General features: G+C 35.1%; 1 protein-coding gene across 10 annotated transcripts in view; it reads left to right on the top strand.

Moving 5' to 3' along the window:
* The window catches only part of HMBOX1 (homeobox containing 1), a 240102-nt gene that overhangs the window by 106764 nt on the left and 116850 nt on the right, over positions 1-16488 (top strand). The window contains exon 2 of one of the 10 annotated variants that reach the window (XM_074287564.1): positions 6466-6645. The exons of the other annotated variants lie outside the window; for them this stretch is intronic. The gene's annotated coding sequence lies outside the window, so the exon portion shown is untranslated. The remainder of the gene's footprint in view (positions 1-6465; positions 6646-16488) is intronic. 10 annotated transcript variants of the gene reach the window in all.

The following is a 16488-nucleotide window of genomic DNA, read 5'->3' as shown; positions in this document are numbered from 1 at the left end:
AAAAACTATTGAATTAATAAATAAAACTGAGTTGGTTTTATGAAAAAACCAATAAAATAAACTTTTGGTAAAGGAAAAAGGAAAATCAAATTGTTAGTCTTTAAAATGAAAAAGGGGAACTTAGAGCAATAATAAGGAATTAATTTGCCCAACTTTATGCCAATAAATTTGATAACCTAAGTGAAATGGATGACTACCTCCAAAAATATAGGCTTCCCAGATTAACAGAGGAGGAAGAAATTGCTTAAACAGTCTCATTTCAGAAAAAGAAATAGAACAAGCTATTAATCAACTCCTTAAGAAAAAATCCCCAGGACCAGATGGATTTACATGTGAATTCTACCAAACATTTAAAGAATAATTATCCCCAATGTCATATAAACTATTTGAAAAAATAGGGAATGAAGGAGTCCTACCAAATTCCTTTTATGACACAGACATGTTACTGATACCTAAACCAGTAAGTTGAAAACTGAGAAAGAAAACTATAGAGCAATCTCTTTAATGAATATTGATGCTAAAATCTTAAATAAGATATTAGCAAAAAGACTACAGAAAATTATCCCCAGGATAATACACCATGATCAAGTAGGATTTATACCAGGAATACAGGGCTGGTTTAATATTAGGAAAACTATTAGCATAATTGACCATATTAATAATCAAATTAACAAAAACCATATGATCATCTCAATAGATGCAGAAAAAGCATTTTATAAAATCCAACATCCATTCCTACTAAAAACACTTGAGAGTATAGGAATAAATGGACTATTCCTTAAAATAGTCAGGAACATATATTTAAAACCGTCAGTATGCAGTATATGTAATGGGGATAAACTGGAACCTTTTCCAGTAAGATCAGGAGTACCAACAAGGTTTCCCACTATCACCATTACTATTCAATATTGTATTAGAAATGCTAGCCTCGGCAATAAGAGTCAAGAAGAGATTAAAGAAATTAGAGTAGGTAATGAGGAAACCAAACTATCACTCTTTATAGATGATAGGATGGTATACTTAGAGAACCCCAAAGATTCTAATAAAAAGTTATTAGAAATAATACATAACTTTAGCAAAGTTGCAGGATACAAAATAAATCCACATAAATCCTCAGCATTTTTATACATCACCAACAAAATCCAACAGCAAGAGATACAAAGAGAAATTCCATTCAAAATAACTGTTGATAATATAAAATATTTGGGAATCAAACCAAAGGAAAGTCAGGAATTATATGAGCAAAATTACAAAACACTTGCCACAAAAATAAAGTCAGATTTAAATAATTGGAAAGACATTAAGTGCTCCTGGATAGGCCAAGCGAATATAATAGAGATGACAATACTCCCCAAACTAATCTATTTATTTAGTGCTATACCAATCAGACTCCCAGGAAACTATTTTAGTGACCTAGAAAAAATAACAAAATTCATATGGAAGAACAAAAGGTCTAGAATTTCAAGGGAATTAATGGGAAAAAAAAAATCAAATGAGGTTGGCCTAGCTGTACCTGATCTAGAATTATATTATAAAGCAACAGTCACCAAAACCATTTTGGTATTGGCTAAGAAATAGACTAGTTGATCAGTGGAATAGGTTAGGTTCACAGGACAAAATAGTGTACAACTATAGCAATCTAGTGTTTGACAAACCCAAAGAGCCAAACTTTTGGGATAAGAATTCATTATTTGAAAAAAGCTGTTGGGAAAACTGGAAATTAGTATGGCAGAAATTAGGCATGGACCCACACTTAACACCACATACCAAGATAAGATCAAAATGGGTCCATGAAGAATGAAATCATAAATAAATTAGAGGAACATAGGATAGTTTACCTCTCAGACTTGTGGAGGAGGAAGGAATTTGTGACCAAAGGAGAACTTGAGATCATTATTGATCACAAAATAGAAAATGTTGATTACATCAAATTATAAAGCTTTTATACAAAAAAACTAATGCAAACAAGATTAGAAGGGAAGTAACAAACTGGGAAAATATTTTTACAGTTAAAAGTTCTGATGAAGGCCTCATTTCCAAAATATATAGAGAACTGACTCTTAATTTATAAGAAATCAAGCCATTCTACAATTGATAAATGGTCAAAGGATATGAACAGACAATTTTCAGATGATGAAACAAAGTATTTCCACTCATATGAAAGAGTGCTCCAACTCACTATTGATGAGAGAAATGCAAATTAAAGACAACTTTGAAATACCACTACATACCTGTCAGATTGGCTACGATGACAGGAAAAAATAATCATGAATGTTAGAGGGACTGTGGGAAAACTGGGACACTGATACATTGTTGGTGGAGTTGTGAAAGAATCCAACCATTCTGGAGAGCAATCTGGAATTATGCCCCAAAAGTTATCAAACTGTGTATACCTTTTGATCCAGCAGTGCTACTACTGGGCTTATATCCCAAAGAAATACTTAAGAAGGGAAGGGGACCTGTATGTGCCAAAATGTTTGTGGCAGCCCTTTATATACTGGCTAGAAACTGGAAAATGAATGGATGCCCATCAATTGGAGTATGGTTGGGTAAATTATGGTATATGAATGTTATGGCATATTATTATTGTTCTGTAAGAAATAACCAACAGGAGAAATACAGAGAGGCTTGGAGAGACTTACATGAACTGATGCTGAGTGAAATGAGCAGAACTAGGAGATCATTATACACTTCAACAACGATACTGTATGAGGATGTATTCTGATGGAAGTGGATATCTTCAACAAAGAGAAGATCTAATTCGGTTCAATTGATCAATGATGGACAGAATCAGCTACACCCAGAGAAGGAACACTGGGAAATGAGTATAAATTGTTTGCATTTTTGTTTTTCTTTCCAGGTTATTTTTACCTTCTGAACCCAATTCTTCCTGTGCAACAAGAAATTCAGTTCTGCACACATATATTGTATATAGGATATACTATAACACATATAACATGTATGCCTGCCATCTAGGGGAGGGGATGGAGGGAAGGAAGGGAAAAATTAAAACAGAAGTGAGTGCAAGGAATAATATAATAAATAATTGCCCATGCATATGTACTGTCAAAAAAAAAAGTTATAAAATTAATTAAAAAATAAAGTATAAAAAATGATTTAGTGATTTATTTAAAGAAACTAGAAAGAGAGAAAGAAACAGGAATAGGGTTTAAGCACACTCTCAGTTAACAACTATATGTGCTTTCTTGAGTGTTCAGGATATACTGGTGTCTAGGGAAGTCTAGTATCACTGGTGTGAAGATTGCTAAGCCCTTTTCAGGGATGCTTTCCACTTTTGATGTCCATCTGGTCACCTACCCTCTCAACTGTGCCCCCAAGAAAGGTGTGAAGACTTCTTCTGGTGGAATGATCAGATGTGAACAATTTGGTCAATGACCATGAAAATAGTGGAGCTATGGAGTTGGGTAGAGCTTGGATAGATATTAAAGACACTAAGGCCATCCACTTCATTCTGAGTCATTATCAGTTGTCTTGACTTTTGTCTTGCCACTGGACTTCAGTGACTCTTGGAAGAGTAAAGCTGTTGATTTTGTACAACTCTGCCTAACAATTCCAATTTATGTGAAGCAGAAGATATCACCAGTTTTATTTTACCATTTTTACCTATCTCAAATCTTGTGATGACAGTCGTTATGAAGCAACAGATGCATATAAAGAGGAGCAAGTAGTTTCAACCCTCCTCACAGAGAGCCAGGCCACAAGTTCATCTTCTTAACTAAACTAAAGTAGCAGTGGGATTCAGGGTATCTGAGAAGTCTTTTTAAAGAATTATTACTGCTCAACTTCTGGAGTGGAAGCCAGAAAAGACCATCTAAAGGTTATCTGCTTAGCATAAGTTATCTCTGGCCTGTTTATTGTGGCAAAAATGTACAATAACTTATTTGAAAATGGTGAGTGAAAAATCACTCACCCTTGGCACACATAACATACACATGCATTTATGGACAACAGTAAATCCAGCAGACTTGAACATCTCTTGTTGTGAAAGAACTCAGTAGGTATCTCATCCAAGTAACAGTACTGAGTGAAACAATATTGGCAAATGAAAGCCAGTATTTTGAAGTTAGAACTGTGTGAATGTCCAGATTTCTTGTTGTGAAGGTCTGGGCTAGCTCCTCTGAAGGGCTCAGAATAAGTCCTTGTCAGGATAAGCAAAAGTCCTTGCCCCACGTTGGGCGCCAAAATATAATGTTCTGTTGTCTGCAGAAACTGCCAATCGTCCCAGACTAGACTCTTCTTCCTTCAGAGAGCCGTCCCAACTCTGTCCTAGAGTAGACTAACTCCTTGCTCAATGTTGTCTTCTTTTATCCTCCCAGAGAATGGGCATGGGATAACTCAGGGGCTTGTGGAAAAATACTTCAACCAATGAACTTGCTCCTCTTAAACATGTAAACTCCTCCCCAGAAGTCCAAAGGTGCAAACTTCCCCTAAAGGCTGGAACTAAAGGTGTGAATTCTGAGAATTGTTAAGAACTGACTTAGCACTTAGTAAGAACCTAACAGAGCTGGATACACATTTTCCAGAAATGACCACAGTGATGGAGAGCACCATAATGCTGGCATAGGTTTCTCAATCAAAACTAATCTAGTTGCTTATATCCCAAAGAGATCTTAAAAGAGGGGTAAGGGACCCATTTGTTCAAAAGTGATGGTGTTAGCCCTTTTTATAGTGGCCAGAAACTGGAAACTGAGTAGATGCCCATCAATTAGAGAATTAGAGAATCACAATTTATTCGTGATATATGAATGTTATGGAATATTATTGTTCTGTAAGAAATGACCAACAGGAGGATTTCAGAAAGGCCTGGAGAATGAACTGATGCTGAGTGAAATGAGCAGGATCAGGAGATCATCATATACTTCCAACAACAATGCTATATGATGATCAATTCTGATGGACGTGGCTCTCTTCAACCTTGACATGATTCAGACCAGTTCCAATTGTTAGTAATGAAGAGAGCCATCTACACCCAGAGAGAGGACTATGGGAACTGAGTGTGGACCACAAAATACCATTTCCACTCCTGTTATTGCCCGCTTGCATTTTTGTTTTTCTTCTCAGGTTATTTTTACCTTCTTTCTAATCCTGTTTTTCTTATGCAATAAGATAACTGTATAAATATGGATACACATATTGTATTTGACATATACTTTAAAATATACATATTTAGCATGTATTGGACTACCTGCCATCTATGGGAGGGATGGGGGAAGAAGGGGAAAAGTTGGAACAGAAGGTTTTCTAGAGTCAGTGTTGAAAAATTACCTATGCATATGTCTTGTAAATAAAAGGCTATTAAAAGAAAAAAGAAACTAATCTAGTTCACATGCTTGTATGCCTCCCAAAAGAAGTGAATGACAGGCTCATTCATGACACTGTGATTGATCCTTGGTGGAAAGTGCCATGCTCCTATCATCAGTGGGTATGCTTTCATTAAAATGAACCCTGATGAAATCAAAGTAAATTTTAATGTAAACCTGGAGACATCAATATCCTAAAAGAGGACTATCTTATAATTCTAAGTGACTTTAATGCCAGACTATTAGAAATAGCAGTCAGTCCTTGGGAGAAATGGAGTCAGAAACTGCAACAGCAATGGTCACTTACTACTGAAGGCTTGTGCATCTCATGATCTCATTGCCAACACTTTTTTCTTTTGTTTTACCTAAAATCTTCATGTATGCATCTTTGCAGCAAATATTGGTATTTAATAAGCCATGTCAATGTAAGGAAAAGAGACAGACAGGATATGAGAGTGACCAAAGTGAAGGGTGGGGCAAAGTGTTAGACTAATCATAGACTTATCCTTTCCAAGCTAAGCATTCATATTCAACAAAAGGAGTAGCCCCAAGATGGAACTACCAATGTCAATAAGAGTTTTTCCAAGCTGAGGAAAAGATTTGTTTGTTACTAAGTTAGAAGGAAAGCTGAGTCAATACTCCAATTGCAACAGTGGAACAGGCAAAAATGGGCAGCTTTCAGAGGTTTGGTGTATAATCTTGCATTTTCACATTTGGGCCAGAACAGTTGCAAACACAAAGATTGGTTTGGCAAAAATGATGGAGAAACTCAGAACTCCACAGAGTGTACCACCAGGACAATTTATTCATTGTCAGCTAAAAGTCAGAAAGAATTGACTTATAATGCATTTCAGCCAGAGAGGCTTCATTAAGTAAGCACAGTCATCTATAAAAAGAAAAGTTACATATCAACTGTCCCTCTACTTTAGTCTTGGCTTGGAGCCTTTTCAAGTTAAGTAATTTACCATTAGTGTGGTAGCTATTGATGCCATTTTCATCCTCATTGAAAAGTTATTAGACTACCTACCAAACTGAAGGTCTATAGAGCTGTTGTGCTGACCTCATTATTGTATGTCTGTGTAACTTGGATAATCTATCAGCACCCTGCCAAGAAACTGAATTGCTTCTCTTTGAATTGTCTTAGAAAAATTCTGAAGATAACCTCTTAAGATAAGTTACCAGAGACTGAGTTTTTTCTTCAGACTGAACTACCAACCATTAAAAGTCTACTAACGAGAGGTCAAGTGTGATAGTCTGGCCATATTGTTCAAATGCCAAAATATACATTTGCCTGAAAGACCATTTTATGGAGAACTCATACAAGGTAAGCACTCACATGGAGGTCAGAAGAGATAATACAAGTACATTCTCAAGGCCTCAGTAAAGAACTTTGGAATAGATTAGGAGATATGGGAGTCACTGGCACAGGACTGACCAGTGTGGGGTACCCACATCAAAGAAGGCACTGAGCTCTTTGAGCAAAACAGAATGACAGTAACTTAAAAGAAATGTGATATGTGTAAATTTAGAGTCATCTTCATTCCAAATGTTCAGAATGACTGTGCTTCATTTGTGGTGGAACTTTCCTTTCCTTGTATTGGCTTGATTGGCCACAATCAGAAACACTATACTTTGACCCCAACATAGCGGGGTCTTTTTAGTCCTGTTCAAGCATGAAGGACAACAACTAATAATCTGCTTTCTGAAGACTGGCCTGTTGAAGTTCAAGGTTTTTCACCTCAAATTAAGATTAACCATTTGCTAATGAATTCTTTGATATTGGAAACTTGTGAAACAAAAATAAAAATTGCTCTCAGTCTTTTATAATGCCCTTTTGTTTTTCTGGTGAGTAGCATTGTTAAGTGACAGAAAAAAGGAATATTCTACAAAGCACAGTCCTTAGTTTTCTTCTTTCTATTTAGTATTTTGCTTTATGAGCTTTTTAGTATTGATGGATTCAGTTATGTTTTTGCAGGTTAACTTCAGATCCGTTTAGACAGCTCCAACCTACCTTTTGACCTTCATCCAGCCCTGTATCTCCAATTGTTTATTGGGAATCTCAAAACATATGTCCTATCTTAAAGTCAGCCTATCTAAAACTGAATTTGTCTTTTCTGATAAACTCTCCTTTCTTCCTCACTTTCACTGTCATTATCAAGAAGATCATTAGCTATACAGACTTGAAAGCTAGATATGTTTTTTGACTCCCTACTCGCTCTCTCATCCACATCAAATCTGTTGCCTAGTCCTGTCATTTACAGTTTCATGTTTTGGTTGCCCTGGTGCAGACCCTCATCATCTTAATCTTAGAATTTTATAGTAGCCTATTAATTGGTTTCCCTGATTCAAACCTCTCCCTTCTCTAGTTTGTTCTTCACTAAGATGTCAAAATGATTTTCTTTAAGTGAGCATCTTCCATATTTTCAATCACTTAACTCCAGCCTTTCTCCATTATCTTCGAAATCAAATATAAAACCCTCAGTTTGCATTTTAAAGCTTTTCATAACCTGTCCCCCACCTATCCTTTTAATCTTCTTATACTTTATTTCCCTTCATATACTCTTTTAAACTGCCCTCTCTGATACTCTTTGCACAGGACCCCCAATCTCCCAAGTATTAGTGTTTTCTCTGGCTGTCTTAAATTCCTAGAACTCTTTCCTCATCTCCACCTCCTAGTTTCTTTTGCTTATTATATCACCTCTTAACTAAAGTCTTGCTTTTTAAAAGAAGCCTTTCCATTTTCTCTCAATGACAGAACCTCTTTCTAAGATTATCTCCAACTTAACTTGTATATATCTTACTCCTACACAGTTCTTTACAGATTATTTCCCCAAATAGATTTAAAATTCCTGGAGAGCTTAATAAATGTGTGTTGACTTTACAAAAGTTCTGAAAATCCAGCTTTTGGATGTTTATAAACATTAACTTACATAAATGTTTGTACTTTTCTATTATCTCTTCTAATGACTGGAAAGTATATCTATTATTAAAAGAACAAAGTTGCATCAGTCTTAACATTATTACATTAAATAAATTTGAATCAGTTAATTTTTTTTAAATTATTCAGTACCTACAATGTGCCATATACTCTGCTGGATGTTGGCATTAACCAAAGAGAAGTTAAAATTAAATGAAAGGAAGATTTTTTTTAAGCTGTTCTTTGAGAATCAAGTAAAGGAACTGCTATAGTTGAGTGTGTCATCCAGTGGCAATGTTTCTGGGACATTTGGTCATCTTGTGTTAGTATTCATGTTAATTCATTTGGGAGAGAAGAAAGGGACAACTAAGTTCTGTCTTTAAATGGCTATTACTATGAATGACTTAACTCTGTACTTTTTGTGCTGAGGTCTTCAGGGAACATCATCATGCCTTTTCCTGGATAAAAAAGAGGTAATAAGAAACTCTGATAAAGACTAATGGAGAAGGAGTTTGTTTCTGAAATGTGTCACTTTTCCTGTTGTATTCATTCTACCCACAGTGATGAGATTTCTCGTTTAAAAAAAAAAAAAAAAGGAAATTTTAGAATCCTCTCACTTCCTTTGTAGTAGTACTGTATTTAGAAGATTAAACTGGTTTTAGAAGCAGACCAGCAAGAGCATTTCTTAAACATATATGCAGAAGCAAAAAAATAGCCACTCCCTGCATTCAAGAAGATTACATATTAATGAAGGAAGGCAACACACAGACAGAAAGTGAAAAATGGTAGAAGGAATAGAAGGCATCTATATCTGAGCATGCTAACCTAGTCCAGAGTATAAAATATAGGAAGGAAATGAGATGGGAGGGGCCACAGAAGGATATAGGTTGAAATAATGGATAGAATCACTTCATGGCATATGTATGATCAGGACAATAGATAAAAGAAAATGAGATATTTGACTCATATTTTGCTTTTATTTTTTCCCTGATAGACTGTAAATAAGGAATATATGCAAATTAAAGCCATTTCTAATCATATGAAGAAATACTCTAAATCACTATTGATTAGAGATATGCAAATTAAAACAACTCTGAAGTACCACTACATACTTCTCAGATTGATTAAAGTGACAGGAAAAGATAATGATAAATGTTGGGCAGGATGTGGAAAACTGAAACACTAATAATAACTACGTTGTTGGTGGAGTTGTGAACTGATCCAACCATTCTGGAGAGCAATTTAGAACTATGTCCAAAGAGCTGTCAAATTATGTATACCCTTTGATTCAGCAGTGTCTCTACCGGGCCTTGTATCCCAAAGAGATCATTAAAAACGGGAAAAAAACCCCATGTGTGCAGAAATGTTTGTAGCAGTCCTTTTTGTAGTGACAAGAAGCTGCCCATCAGTTGGATAGTGGCTGAATAAGTTATGGTATAGGTATGTAATGAAATATTATTGTTCTGAAAGAAACAATCAGCAGGATGATTTTAGAAAAGTCTGGAGAGACTTAGATGAACTGATGCTAAGTGAAGTGAGTAGAACCCAGAGAATGTTGTATACAATAACAACAAGATTATATAATGTTCAACTCTGATGTATGGGGTTCTTTTCCAACAATGAAGTGATTCAAGCCAATTCCAATAGATTTGTAATGGGGAGAGCCTTCTGGATGCAAATAACGAGCATGGGTACTGAATGTGGATCACAACATGATATTTTCACCTTTTGTTGTTGTTGTTTGCTTTCTTTTTTTTCTTTGTAATTTTTTTTTTCCTTTTTGATCTGATTTTTCTTGTGCAGCCTGATAAATGTAAATGTAAGACATGTATAGAAAAACTGCACATGTTTTATATGTATTGGATTATTTGCGGTCTGGGGAATAAGAAAAGGAAAAGGATGAAAAAAATTGGAACACAAAGTTTTGTAAGGGTGAATGTCGAAAACTATCTTTGTATGTATTTTAAAAATAAAAAGCTATTAAAAATTTTTGAAATGAATTTTAGACCCATTTAGAGGTAGTTTAAATGTCAGTTTTTAACAGTTCTGACCAAGATTTCTTTATATGTATTTACAGTACCAACATTCTTAGAATTCAAATAGTTATGAGTGAACATATTTAAAAAAAAAAAAAAGGTACAGAGTTCAAATAGGTAGCATGGCAGAGAATCAACCAAGGCATATAGTTTAAAAGAAAAGAAAAGGGAAAAAAAAAAGCCATGGAATCCTGGCTCTCTTGACAATTACTCAAAGATTAGAGAAATGGTCAGAATTGGAGGAACCACAATAGGTCATTTTTTCAGCAAAAGATCATAGATTCAATCCACAGACAAGTAAGCAACCAAAGATAAGAACTATGAAAAAGGGAGTTGTCATTAACTAAAAGAAGCAATCATCAAGTAGAAGACAGTTGTGGCATTATGCCTTTCAACCTGGAGAAGAGACTTGAGAGCTGGTTCCATGGAGCAGAAGAGGGCACTGTCTTCCTGACCAGGTAAAAAGAGCCAGGTCAACCAAAGTTATCAAGTGATCCCGCCACAAGTGGCCATAGCTAAGCCCTGAGGGGGGAAAAAAAAAGCCCTTTAGAATTTTCAAGTAAGGTGAAGGAAGGAATGAACGAACAACACCCCCCCCCCCAAAGGAACCATAATGATGATGTCCCCTGGAATGACCAGGACATTTACTGAAAAGAAGAAAATAATTCCAAATCACCTACAAATAAAGGTCTCCAAGCAAATCTCTTGGCTAGAGGACTAATTAGAATTTCAAAAAGAAAAGATGAAAAAGCTTCCATTTCCTGCTGTGCCTTTTTCCTGCCTAATCTCTCCCATTTGACTGTGTCTCTCCCCTATATATTAGCTTCTGTGTGTGTGCACATGCATATCTTCCTGAGTCCCTTTTTTCTTTTAGTTTTTATTTTCCCCAATTAGATGTAAAAAAAAAACAACCCAATTTTGTTGGTTATATATGTATGTTCACTTTTTTTCTTATATGTTTCCATATGCATTATGTTGGGAGAAAAAATAAGAACAAAAGGGAAAAACCACAAGAGAAAAAAAAGAAGAAGAAAAAATGATCATAGCAGGTTTACATTCAGTTTCCATAGTTGTTCTTCTGGATGTGGACAACATTTTGCATTTTTTAATCTAAGGTTTATTGGGATTGCCTTGATCACTGAACCTTTGGGAAAAACCAAAAACATATCATAGTTGATCTTTGCATAATTTTGCTGTTATCATATACAATGTTTTCATGGTTCTGCTTGTTTTGTTTAGTATCAGTTCATGTAAATCTTTCCAGGCCTGTCTAAAATCAGTCTGTTCATTTTTTTTTAATGGAATAGTAACGTTCCATTACTTTCATATACCATAATTTAGTCATTCCCCAATTGATGGGCATCTACTCATTTTTCACTTCTTTGCCACCACAAAAAGAGCTGCTTGCAAACATTTTTGTACATATGGGTCCTTTTCCCTCTCATTTCTTTGGGATACAGACCCAATAGTGGCACTGCTGGATCAAATGGTGTGCAAAGTTTTTTAGCCCTTTGGGCATAGTTCTAAAATGTGAAAATGATTGGATCATTTCACAATTCCACCAACAATACATTAGTGTCCCAGTTTTCCCACATTCCTTTTGTCATTATCTTTTCCTGTAATCTCAGCCAATGTCAGAGGTGTGAAGTGGTACCTCAGAGTTGTCTTAGTTTGCATTTCTCTCTAATTTTATAATTTAGAGCATTTTTTTACATTACTGTAGATGGCTTTTAATTTCTTCTAAAATTTTTGTTTATATCCTTTGACCATTTGTCATTTTGAAAATGACTTGTATTCTTATAAATTTGAGTCAGTTCTCTATAAATTTAAAAATAAGGCCATTATCAAAAACACTGGCTGTAAAAAATTATTTTCTACCTTTTGGCTTCCTTTCTAACCTTGGCTGTATTGGTTGTGTTTGTGCAAAACCCTTTTAATTTAATGTAATCAGTTATCCTTTTTGCATTTCATAATGTTGTCTAGTTTTTTTTTTTTTTTTTTACCATAAATTCCTCCCTTCTCCAAAGACCTTTTAGGTGTACTATGCTTTCCTAATTTGTTTGTAGTATAACACCTAAATCATCTACCCCTTTTGACCTTATTTTGGTATAGGAATGAGATGTAGATCTATCTTGATTTTCTGACATTATTTTCTAATTTTCCTCACAATTTTTGTCAAGTAGTGATTTGTACCCCAGAAGCTGGAATCTTTGGATTCATCAAACAATAGATTATTATAGTCATTGTTTATTGTGTCATGTGTATCTAACCTTTTATACTTTATCTTTTTTTTTTTTTTTTTTTTTTTTTTTGCTGTTACCAAATGATTTTGATTACTGCTCCTTTATAATAGTTTTACATCTGGTACTGCTAGGCCATCATCCTTTGCACTTTTTATTTCTCCATGATATCCTTTGATATTCTTGACCTTTTCTTTTTCCAGATGAATTTTATTACTATTTTTTCAATTTTTTGACAGTTTGTTATGGCACTGAACAAGTAGACTAATTTAGGTAGAATTGCTACTTTTATTATATTAGCTCAGACTACCTACAAGCAATTAATACTTTTCCAATTATTTACATCCATTATTTGTGTGAAAACTGTTTTGTAATTGTGTTCCTATAGTTCTTGGATTTGACTTGACAGGTAGCTACCCAAATATTTTATTTTGTCTATAGTTATTTTAAATGGAATTTCTCTTTCTATCTTTTGCTGCTGTGTTTTGTTAGTAACATATAGAAATACTGATGATTTTTGTGTGTTTTCTCCAGAAGATTATAATCTGTTATTTCCTTTATTTAATTTTATTTCCCTATCTACCAATCTCTTCTGTTCAATCTACAAACACTCTCCAATTTCAATTTTTAATGGCATGGCTTTTTCAAGTTTAGCTGAGATGAGAGTAGATAACGTTATAGGATGATAGGTAATAGAGATGATTAAATTAAAGTGAGGGATTATTTTTTAATGCATACTCATACGATTTATCATTTTAAAAAACCTTCATTTGATCTTACCATCATCAGGTTAATCAATAAAAATTATTCCAAAATTCATCCTAAATTCACCAATAAAAGGTCCCCTTGACCTTATCACTTTCACTATCATCCTATTCCTCCTAGTTCTCTTTGCCTGTATTTGCTCGCTTTCTTTCTCCCCCAAGTAAACTTTTAAAGTTATCTATTCTTGGTGATATTTTCTTACTCTCCAAACCCTCTGCAATCTGGCTTCCGGCTGTATCATTCAGCTGAAACTGCTCTCCAAAGTTACTAATGTTTATATAATTACCAAGTCTAATTGACTTCTTCTAAGTTCTGATCCTCTATAAAAATTTCTAACCATTGACACTCTTGAACACCTCATATTGGATACTCTCTTTTGTTGAGGTTTTTGGGATGTTGCTTTTTCTTGCAGTCTCAGCACAGGGATTTTTGTTGTTGTTGCTTTTCTTTGTACTTCTGGCATTTAGCTAAATGATTGGCAAATCAACAGATAATAAATGCTTAATAACTAATTGAATATTCTCTTTCTGTACAGTCTCCTTTTTGAATTCATTTGAGGAGGGAGTGTATAGGGATATAGGGATCCCTTTATGCAAAGGCATAAAAGCTGAAAATAAAATGTCCTCTAAGCAAAAGCTACCTGGTCAGATTGATTAGGCTGGAGTATATTTGAGGGAAATACTTAAAAAAAAAAAAAAAAAAAAAAAGGTGTAGTGGTCACAGCCGGTTGAATTTTGCAACCCCTGATTCAGAAATCTTATTAGCCATATAAGTCCCAAACCCTACCCTGTTGACCACTGTGTTGTATAGTGAGTGAGTCCTATTACTTAACTGGAAAGGCACAACAGTAGAGAGGAACACTGTTCCAATTCAGAATCAGTTCATTTTCCATTGAGGAAAAGGTATTTTATTTCTCTCTAGGGCAGGAGAAAAGAACATTGTTCTGCTTGAGTTTTCCTATTGAAGCCAGTGTTCTGGAGAAACCATCATGAAGTAGAAAAAAAGGTGCCAGATTCTAAGGACTCTCATTGGAGCATTTTTAAATTAACTTAAGGAAATATAATCCCAGTTTGGCTTGGCATAATACATTTTCATAAAGTGCAGTAGAGTTAGGAACTGGGGGAATTTCATTTTTAGGAAATAGAAACTGAAATATAAAACTAAGATTCAGAACAAACATATATGAATATTAATTCTTCATGAAATTGATGTAAAATTTTAACATGAGCCAATTTACATGCCAGTAATTCTGTTGTAATCCTTCTACAATTAAGAAGCGGGGGTGTTTTGTAATATTTAAACATTAGGCTTTGCTGTACTATTAGAATTTTTAATGTATGCAGAGCCAAGATGGTGGAATAAAAACAGGTACTTGTCCAACCTCTCCCCCAAACTGCTCAAATGTCTTTAAATAAGACAAACATCAAAAAGATGGATTAGAACATTTTCCAGCTGAAGATAATTTAGAAGGTCAGCATAAAAGGTCTATGGAACCAGGATGGGAGTCCAGCTTGCAGTATAGGTGCAGACCACACCAGCTCAGTCTCAACCCAGCCCCGAACTGAACCCAGGTTGATCTCTGAATTAGCGGTACTACTGGTGGCTTCCAGACTTCTCAGCTCAGAGATACCAAAGAGGATTTGGAAGGTCAACAGAAAAGATCTGTAGAACCAGCATGTGAACCCAGTACATCCTCAGCTCCAGATCCAGCTCCTGACAGGATCTCTGAATCAGTAGCAATGCTCAAGGTTTCTGAACATCTCGGCCCAAGGACTCAGATCACCCAAGAGGGTCTGTGGCAATGGGATGGGTGTCCCGTGTGCAGTCCCAGCATACACTGAGCTAGTGCTGCTGCAGCCCCAGCCCCACCCCACATCAGCAAAGCAGGGCTCTGTTGCTTTAGCACAATAAATTTTACAGCTTAGTGGTGCAAGAATACCTCTAACAGCTCCAGGACAGAAAAGAGTGCTTTTGATTACTTTCCTAGAAGGCTTTCAGAAAATACCTGCAAAACCCCCTGAACCTCAGAACAGTGTACTCCCCTTCCTGGAAACAGAGTCCTACTTTAACAAAGAGTTAAAAGCCAAATAATAAGCTGGGGAAATGAGCTAGTAACAGAAAAAGTTTCTGACTATTGAAAGTTATTATGGTAATAAGGAAGATCAAAACACACACCAAGAAGATGATAACAAAGTCAAAGCTCCTATATCCGAAGCCTCCAAGAAAAATAAAAATTAGGCTCACTCCAGGGAAGAGCTCAAAAGGGATTTTGAAAATCAAGTAAGAGAGATAAAGGAAAAAGAACTGAAAGTGGTGCAAAAGGAAATACAAAAAGTTAATGAGGAGAAGAATGCCTTAAAAAGCAAAATTAGCCAATTGGGAAAGAAGGGACAAAAGCTCACCGAGGAAAGTAATTCCTTAAAAAATAGAATTGAGCAATTGGAAGCTAATGATTTTATGAGAAATCAAGATACAATAAAACAAGACCAAAAAATAGGAGAAAAATGTGAAATATCTCCCTGGAAAAACAACTGACCTAGAAAATAGATCCAGGAGAGAGAATTTAAAAATTATTGGTCTATCTGAAAATCATGATCCAAAAAAAAAAAAAAAAAAAAAAAAAAAAAAGATCCTGGACATAATCTTTCAAGAGCAAGGAAAATTGCCCTGATATTCTAGAACCAGAGAGTAAAATTGATCATCTTCTGAAAGAGATCCCCAAATGAAAACTCGCAGGAATATTATAGCCAAATTCCAGAACACTCAGGTCAAGGAGAAAATATTGTAAAATATTGCATCCAGAAAGAAACAATTCAAGTATAGTGGGAACATAATCAGGACAACACAAGATTTAGCAGCTTCAACATTAAAAGGCTGACGGGTTTTGAATGTGATATTCCAGAGAGCAATGGAGCTAAAAATTACAATTAGAATCATCTAAAAAAAAAATAAGAAGAATCATGTTCCAGTTGATAAATGATCAAAAGATATGATCTGCGTCCAAAGGGCTATATATTCATGCATATCCTTTGCCCTACCAACACCACTACTAGGTGTGAATACCAAAAGAGATTCCGGGAGATGGGGGAAAGAGAAGGAAAATGACCTATATATACAAAAATTATAGCAGCTCTCTTCTGAGGAAAAAAAAAATGGAAAAGTGAGGGAATACCTGTCAATTAGGGAATGGCTCAATAAACTGTGGTATA

This window comes from Sminthopsis crassicaudata, chromosome 2 (assembly GCF_048593235.1).
Source record: "Sminthopsis crassicaudata isolate SCR6 chromosome 2, ASM4859323v1, whole genome shotgun sequence".
Classification (NCBI taxonomy): Eukaryota; Metazoa; Chordata; class Mammalia; order Dasyuromorphia; family Dasyuridae; genus Sminthopsis; species Sminthopsis crassicaudata.
Note: the sequence above shows the minus strand (reverse complement) of the source record. Positions and strands in the feature narration are given on the sequence as shown.